Here is an 8,827-nt window from a genome sequence, read left to right as displayed (position 1 = left end):
CGTCATTGCACGGATTAAGCCGAGTTCTACCTCTGTTCCACCGATTGTAAGAACGCGCAGATACCAAAAGTGCAGCCTGGAGGTATATTAGCCAGCATTATACCTTCTTAACTTAGCCTAATGACACCTTTCTCTAGGTAACTTTCCCCAGTGCCCAAAGCGCCAGTACAACACATCTTTGAACAGAGTAAACAGAGGATTTTCACTTTCGTAATATACCGGGAGATGTTACCGAAGTCAAGGCAGGTGAGCCGTCGCACACATTTGCAATTATTCGGTTCAGTAATGCCTGCAACACGTCCATCTGTGCGAATAACGCCTTGATTTAAGCTATTATTATGCAGTGGATAATGAGCTCAATATTGTTCCTCTTTAATATGCAAAGTAGCCCCGGACAGCTTCATGATGAGTTACTTATCCAGGGCGGCCTAGTGGCGTCACTCATAACCAGACCTATAATGTATATATATTTCCACGGCCAATAAAGCTTCGAGAGAGCGGGTGAAATATTAGCGTGAGGGTGGCTAGGGGAGGGGGGGCTCACTCCTCTCTTCAGTATTACCCAAGTAGTTGTAGTAGTTGTGGTAGTCGTAGACAGGGATTCTTAAAAGAGGACGAGGGAATATAGGCATTGTTTGGGGAGATGTTTTAGCACTATGACGGTAAATAAGGTGAAACTCATTGGAACATTTAACCCAAATTAGGAGAATCTGCCCTCTTTCTTCTGTTATCAGTGAGCTTCATAACATCATCAATGACAATTTGTAACTCTGTTCTATTCTATTCTATTGCCAGACGCCTTAATCCCGTAAGGGGTGGCCACAAACAAATCGCCTCCATGTCGCCCTGTCCCCCGCCATTCCACTGTCCTGCTCCCAGCTCAAAAACTCCTCTCTCAGATAATTCTCCACTTCATCCCTCCATTTCATCCTTAGCCTCCTCCTCCCTCTCCCCCCCCCTCCATCTCACTCACATACTGTACACTCTCCTCGTCAGTCTCTCGTTCTCCACCCTTTCCACATAGCCAAGTCACCTCAGTGTGTTTCTCCTAACGCTTCCTATCACACCCACATCCACATCTGAACTTCATACCATCACTAATGAGCAGCAAGGTGCCACACGAGTGAAAGCTTACAAACATAAACCTGATATCAAGAATGGTAACAAGGCACAACCAGACAACTACCGCCCAGTTAGTTTAACATCAGTGATCTGTAATTTGCAAGAAGCTTATTAGAGTGAAATTGATGAAATATATAGCAACAAATTATCTCAAATATTTGCAACATGGTTTTCGGAAGAATCACGCTTGCCTCACGAATCTATTGAATTTTTTCAATGATATACTGGACACGTAGGACGAGGCTAAATCTGCAGATTGTCACCATCATCTTCATCATCACCATTACCATCATCATCTTCATCACTATTATCATTATCATTTTCATCACCATCACCATTACCATCATCATCATCATCACCATAATCATCATCATAATCATCATCACCGTTACCATCATCATCATCATCACCATAATCATCATCATAATCATCATCACCGTTACCATCATCATCATCATCACCAATGTCATCACCATCATCCCGTCTGCTTATAATTCTGGCTACGGCTGACAGTTTTCCAGAGTCAAAGTGTAACGTAGGGCACCAAACTACATCATCACAATTGAGAGAAAGTTATTGGTGGGTGAGCAAACAATTTCGTACTCTATTCCAGCATACGATGAACGATAACATTTGGCTCACAGAAACCTATTTAAAAAGTTAATGATCGCTGAGACCGGTACTTTTCCTTAGCGATTTATTTTTGGATATGACTGGCTAACATCCTTGTCTACATTATTTACGCAGGGCATGGCGATACAAGGAGGATTAACGCAAAACAGAAAAAGGTTATTACGTGTCACAAGCAAAATAAATCGCTTAGGAAAAGGTGTTAGGGAGATTTTCCTACGAGAATACGTGCCTGAATCGGTTTCGTCGCCTTGCCTGAACCATGATTATGCCCCACGAATGACTCACGAGTATGACCTACGAATATGACCCACGAATATGACCCACGAATATGACCTACGAATGACCCACGAATATGACCTACAAATATGACCTTTCCAAGTGCATGGTACTGTATCTAGTGAAACATGTATCACTTATCAGACTAATGGCTTCATCAATATCCCCTCATCTAGTGAAGCAAACTGAATTACTTGCGTCTTGGGTCTGGCGACTCCCTAATACCACTTCCATTACGATTTATGTTTTGGATATGACTGGTTAGTACAATTCTGCACGTCATTTATGCCGAGTATGGCGACATAAGAATGACCCAAACAACACAGAAAAGGATGGTAAAGTGTAATTAACAAGATAAATCGCTTAGGAAGAGGTGTTAGGGCGCTTCCTTAACCGACGAAATAAAGTGAAAGTCTCTAAATTCTGACTCTCATTTATGGAAGAAAGGAGAGGGAGGGGGAGGCCAAGGATGAGATGGAGGGATGGAGTGGAGAGGCATACGAGAGAGGAGTGTGTGAGCTGGGAGCAGGGCAGTGAAATGGCAGGGGACCGGGCGACATGGAGGCGATTTGTTTGTGGCCACCCTTTACGGGATTAAGGCGTCTGGCAATAGATAGATTTAAGGAACACCAATGGTTATCAGGTATGGTTAGCCTGCATCCCACAACATATCGTTCAGTCAGCAATGATATTATAGGATTGATCACTCTTCATCGTCATCACGTATCTCAGAAATTATCGTCAAAATTAGGGAGTTGCATTCCAGTCTGTAGTCAAGCATGCGACCCTTGATTTCAAAATACAAGGTCCAAGATGGGCCGAAAGTGTTTTATTTATTTTTTTTTTTATGTAGGTATATGTGAAGCTACAGTACGTGGTGAAACCTTTTTGGCCTATCAGATGGAGCCAGGATCCCGTGGGCCTGAATTATGAGTGGATGGAAGCGTGGCCCAGTGAGTTGGGTAAATTTTAGCTGGCTGAACGTTGCTACTCCTCACCCCGCCCTAGGGTGGGAAAGGAGGTCCGGATGTTGATGATGCTGATGATGATAATGTAAAGTTTCGATATGTCGGTCCATGTCATCTAAAGGGAATAATATATAAAAAAATTCCTGTATTCTCAGAGTCTGTTTGTTATGCTAAATCGCCTGTCTTTTATTTTCTGTATTTTCTTTATTGTTTCTTCTTCCTCCCCATAGGCTGTGCCGCCTTCCTTTCTCGTGACGCAGGCCTGATTTGTTCGTGGACCATTGAGGGAAAAATATCGTTCAGAGCCTCATTCATATGTAAACAGACTGCCCCATCTCAGAGTCTGGGAGAGTAGGCGGTAGGATGGATGGATGAATGGATGGATGGATGGATTGATGGATGGGTGGGTGGGTGGATGGATGGATGGATGGATGGATGGATGGATGGATGGATGGGTGGGTGGATGGATGGATGATTGGATGGATGGTTGGATGGATGCATGGATGGACGGATGGATGGTTGGTTGGATGGGTGGGTGGATGGATGGATGGTTGGATGGATGGTTGGATGGATGGTTGGATGTATGGATGGATGGATGGATGGATGGATGGTTGGATGGATGGATGGATGGTTGGATGGATGGATGGATGGATGGATGGATGGATGAAGGGATGGATGGATTGTTAGGTAGTGATGTGGAAAGTTTGAAGCTGGGTGGAGAGAACTGAATGGATGGGCATGTGGCTAAATGGAATGTCAATGGATTGATGGATGGTTGGGTGGATGGAGGGATGGGAGAAATGAGAAGAGACTGGATAAGCTGAAATAGATGACTGGAAGGAAGAATGGATGGTTAGATGAATGGAAGGATGGATGACTGGGTGGATGGAAGGATGGATGGTTGGATGGAAGAATGGATGGTTGGTTAGGTGGAGGGAAGGATGGATGGTTGGATGGAGAGAAGGATGGATGGATGAGTGAATGAAAGGATGGATGGTTAGGTGGAGGGAAGGATGGATGGTTAGGTGGATGGAAGGATGGATGGTTAGGTGGATGGAAGGATGGATGGTTAGGTGGATGGAAGGATGGATGGTTGGATGGAAGGATGGATGGTTAGGTGGATGGAAGGATGGATGGTTAGGTGGATGGAAGGACGGATGGATGAAACAAAAAAAACGCTATGCTAGTAAAGAGCTAAGAATTAAAGACAGCGTTATAATTAAGTATTAGAATGGGGAAATGAAGAGAGAACGTAGGGAGAGAGGAAGGCAAGGATACGAAGGCAAAGGAAATGAAGAATAGGAGGGAATGGAGGAAAAGGAGAAAGAATGTAATGATCGAGAGATAAGGAAACACGAGAGCAGAGAGAGAGACAGAAGGAAAAAAAAATGGAAATAACGAGGGACAGCAGAGGGTGAAATGAAGTGATAAGGGAAATGAGACAGGGAGGAGAGAGAATGTAAACAGGTGCAAGTGAAAGATAGCGGGTGGGGAGAGAGAGAGAGAGAGAGAGAGAGAGAGAGAGAAAGGAACTAGGAAGGGGAGAGAAGTGAGGAGAAAATATAGGCGAGAACGAGGAAGAAAACAGAGGTAGGAGGGAGAAATATAAACAAAGGAGACGAAGAGAAGAAGAGAACAGAGGAAAGAAGGTGAAGAAAGGAGAGAGAGAAAAACAAGAGAAGAGAGGAAAGGAGAGAGAGAAAAAAGAGAAGAGAGGAGAGGAGAGGAGAGAAGAAAGAAGAAAGTGGAGAGGGAATCTGGGAGGTCATCTTCGGAAATGCGTCCCAGTAAAGTCCAGAATAATATAATTTGCATGATGAGAGAGAGAGAGAGAGAGAGAGAGAGAGAGAGAGAGTTGAGAAAAGAAGTAGTCGTTATTGGAAAAAATTAGAGGAAAGAGAAGCTATATGAAGGGAAGGGAGAAGAGGAGGAGAAAGAGGAAGAAAAGGTGTTGGAGGAGAAGAAGGAAGAGGAGGAGAAGGGAGAGGAAAATGGGTAATGAAAAGACTAAGGGGAGTGTGGAGGAAGACAATGTGTAAAAACTAAACATCATAAAGCAGACTGGTGAAAAAGTGAAGGAAAAGAATGTAGTTCTGAGAAATATATCTGAGAAATGGAGAAGGTTACTGAGATGGAGAGGAAGACGGGACAAGATCTGGCATTCTTGTCAGTTAAAGAAGCTCCCTAAGACCTGATCTTTAGTTATTGGGTATGGCTGGTTTATATCCTTTGTATGTTTTTTTACGCAGAGACGAAATTAGGATTTGTATAACATGGAGGACAGTAAGGTGCAATAAGCAAAATGAGTCGCTTAGGAAAAGGTGTTTGGGAGCATCCTTATTAGGGGAGAATACCGGCCTCAGACTATCTCGTACTGGCTCGAATCAGCGTGAATCGAACTGCCTTGACCTCTGATCTTCCCTAACCTTGATACAAATATTCTGACTGATAGACAAACTCAAAGTATAATATTATATTTTTTTCTACATGATTTCATAATGTGATATATTAATATGCTGTAGTTCGATGCAATGCGTTGTAGTTCGCTCCGTGACGTTACAACACTGCGTCTCAGTGTAATGCATCACCTCACAACACATTACGTTATTGCGCAAAAGCTACATTGTTCAGTTCATTATGGCAGTTCAACACATTACTTCACAGTACACTGCCTACCTTAATTATGTTGCAGTACATTACGTCACAGTACACTGCCTACCTTAATTATGTTGCAGTACATTACGTCACAGTACACTGCCTACCTTAATTATGTTGCAGTACATTACGTCACAGTACATTACCTGAATTACGTTGCAGTACATTACGTCACAGTACATTACCTACCTTAATTACGTTGCAGTACATTACGTCACGGTCAATTATAGTATAGTAAATTACAATACAGTACATTACTTCACTGTAAATTATGGTACATTGTCACAGTAAGTTCTGCTACAATACATACGTCTCAGTGTGTTATGTAAATATCGTGGGAATGATTACGGTGCAGTACGTGACAGTTAAGTACGTCACAGTTCATTACCTTACAGTGAATGACATAACACTACAGTAAATACAGTTCATTACGCAATTAAGTCATAACTCATTACGTCCCATGCACTGCATTACGCCATAAATAAATAGTCTCTCGAACGTTATAATTGATTACATTGGGTCAACTGGAGGTAATATATATAAGGGAAATATTCGAGGTCGAATAGAAGGTTCCGTAACACCTCTTCCTTAACGATTTATTTTCCATGCCCTTTAACATTCTCTTATATAATATTTTCATATCTCTAAAATTAGCCCTGTTTAAGTCACTGCCAATCAAGGGGATACTGAGGTGTGATGTGCAGAATTAGTCGCTATGGAAAAGGTGTCACGTCATCCACAAACCCACCTATAGATACGACCCCAGGAACAAGGAACTAAGCCAAGACTCACTCACCCTTGTGCTTGTTCTTCCTTGTCCAGCCCCGAGACTCACACTCCATCAGTCTTGTGAGGAGGAGGCGCCCTTGCTAGTCACACTTCGCTAGTCACAGACACTGCAAAGATAAATCATCACCATCATCATCATTACCATCATCATCATCATCATCATCATCATCGTCATCAACAGGAGCAGCACTATCATTATCTCCATCACCATTATTATTACCATCATCATCACAATCACCATAACCATCACCATCATTACCATCATCATCATCATCATCATCATCATTTTCATTATCGCCATCGCCATCGCCATCATCATCATCATCATCATCATCATCTCCATCATCACCTTCATCTTTTTACTCCCTGCAAGATGGAAAAAATGGGAGAAATGGAGTTCCCCCGAGCTAAGCCCTGTATTGGACTATATAGCCCCGCTAGGGTTACAGGAGCGAGCTACCACTCCCGGCACGGCAGCCCGGGCGAGGCTCGAACTCGCAATCCCCCGATTACGAGTCCAGCGCGCTACCACTGTGCTACTGCGCCCCCCCCCCCCTGCAAGATGGAGTGAGATAAGATAGAGAAACCATGAACGAAAACGTAGGGGAGTGGGAGAACTATCATCACGTCTAGTGAAATAGGTCACTCACTCATCCACATGGCATTTAAGCCCCTGGAATCCTGGCACTATCGTGTAGGCCTCAAGCAGTGAAGGAAAAATATGTTGTTAATGGGCATCACGAAACAGAGCCATTCAGTTGTATTTCCTAGTTGTTTTGTTCATTCTCTCTCTCTCTCTCTCTCTCTCTCTCTCTCTCTCTCTCTCTCTCTCTCTCTCTCTCTCTCTCTCTCTCTCAAAGCTCTGTGGGAATATACACTAACCGATAAATATAGTTTTTGTTGTTAATATATACTAGGTTAGAGTAAGCTAGGTAACAGTAGGTTAGTCTCCCACATGGATAATCATAATAATTGTCTATCTATCTATCTATCTGTCTATCTATTGCCAGACGCCTTAATCCCATAAGGGGTGGCAACAGACAAAAGCGCCTTCATGTCGTCCTATCCGCCGCCATTTCATTGCGCTGCTCCCAACTCACACCACACTCTCTCATATACCTCTCCCCTCCAACCCTCCATCTCATCTTTGGCCTCCCCCTCCCTCTCCTCCCGTCCACCTCACTCAAATACACTCTCCTCGCCAGTCTCTCGCTCTCCATCCTCTCCATATGTAATAGCATTTAAACCAAGCGTACAAACTCTGGAAGACGTAAAACGAGTAGGTTCTATTTATAGTTATTCCTCCTGTTGCTTAACCCCCGTCTGTCTCATCGACCACACCCATCGACCACGAGTAAGCAACTTCGGTGGGGCCGTCCTACACATACAGTACAGTTCTTATACAGTGTAGGGATCTTCGCCCCCTTGTGGTACACAGCACCACCACGTGTTGGCTTCTCGTCAGCGTTGGCATTTATAGTGCCCAAGAAATTAAATTTTTCTTCCTCGGTGAAATCCTGGTTTTATAACTGCATAGGAACTCCGTTTTAATCAGCAAAATTATAAACCCTCCTGGCTAATAAAACCTGCCTGTATAATGGCCTGGTTTTGAATCTATACAGGGCATGATGTCGACCATTTTCCTCAACAGAAGTAAATCTCTGACGTGTATAAACCTGCTCATCTACGCTAATATATAATGTATGGATTCGGAGACAGTCTGTAACAGGATGCTTACCTTAAAGAAGCTTCTCTGGGTCTGAATTCTTGTGATCGGTGCAGCTCGTTTCACTCAGCTTCGAGCGAGTTCGAAACAGATGGAAAAGCTGTTTCGCTAGGTATCAGAGTACGCTTCGAGATACCTAACACCTTACCTATTTTAGCTTGCAAATATTAGCTTCCATCTTTCTTTATGTGGCTTATTTATTTATTTATTTATTTATTTATTCAATTATTTATTTTCATGCGAGTCAGCTATGCCCGAACTAAGAGACTGGCTGTCACAGCATAATACTGTTTGCGAAAGTAAGCTTTGATGTGTCCCTCTATTACGGAATAGCTGGTATGAAGCACTGAAGATTCAAGGGACCGATTCACGAACAAACCTCACTCTGCACTGTAAGATTCAGGGGACAGATTCACGAACAAACCTCTCTCTCTCTCTCTCTCTCTCTCTCTCTCTCTCTCTCTCTCTCTCTCTCTCTCTCTCTCTCTCTCTCTCTCTCTCTCTCTCTCTCTCTCTCTCTCTCTCTCTCTCTCTCTCTCTCTCTCGTGTGGGACGTAATAGTGTTCCAGAAAACAAAGAACTTGCAGTCACTGGAGGGGAGACTCGCGTTGATTTTGATTTAATATTTCCAGTTTTTATTTTCGAGGGTCAAAGGGAA

Source organism: Coenobita brevimanus, chromosome 80, assembly GCF_032717465.1.
Source record: "Coenobita brevimanus isolate Jiangsu-jjx chromosome 80, ASM3271746v2, whole genome shotgun sequence".
In the NCBI taxonomy this organism is placed as follows: Eukaryota; Metazoa; Arthropoda; class Malacostraca; order Decapoda; family Coenobitidae; genus Coenobita; species Coenobita brevimanus.
This window is presented reverse-complemented; position numbering follows the sequence as displayed.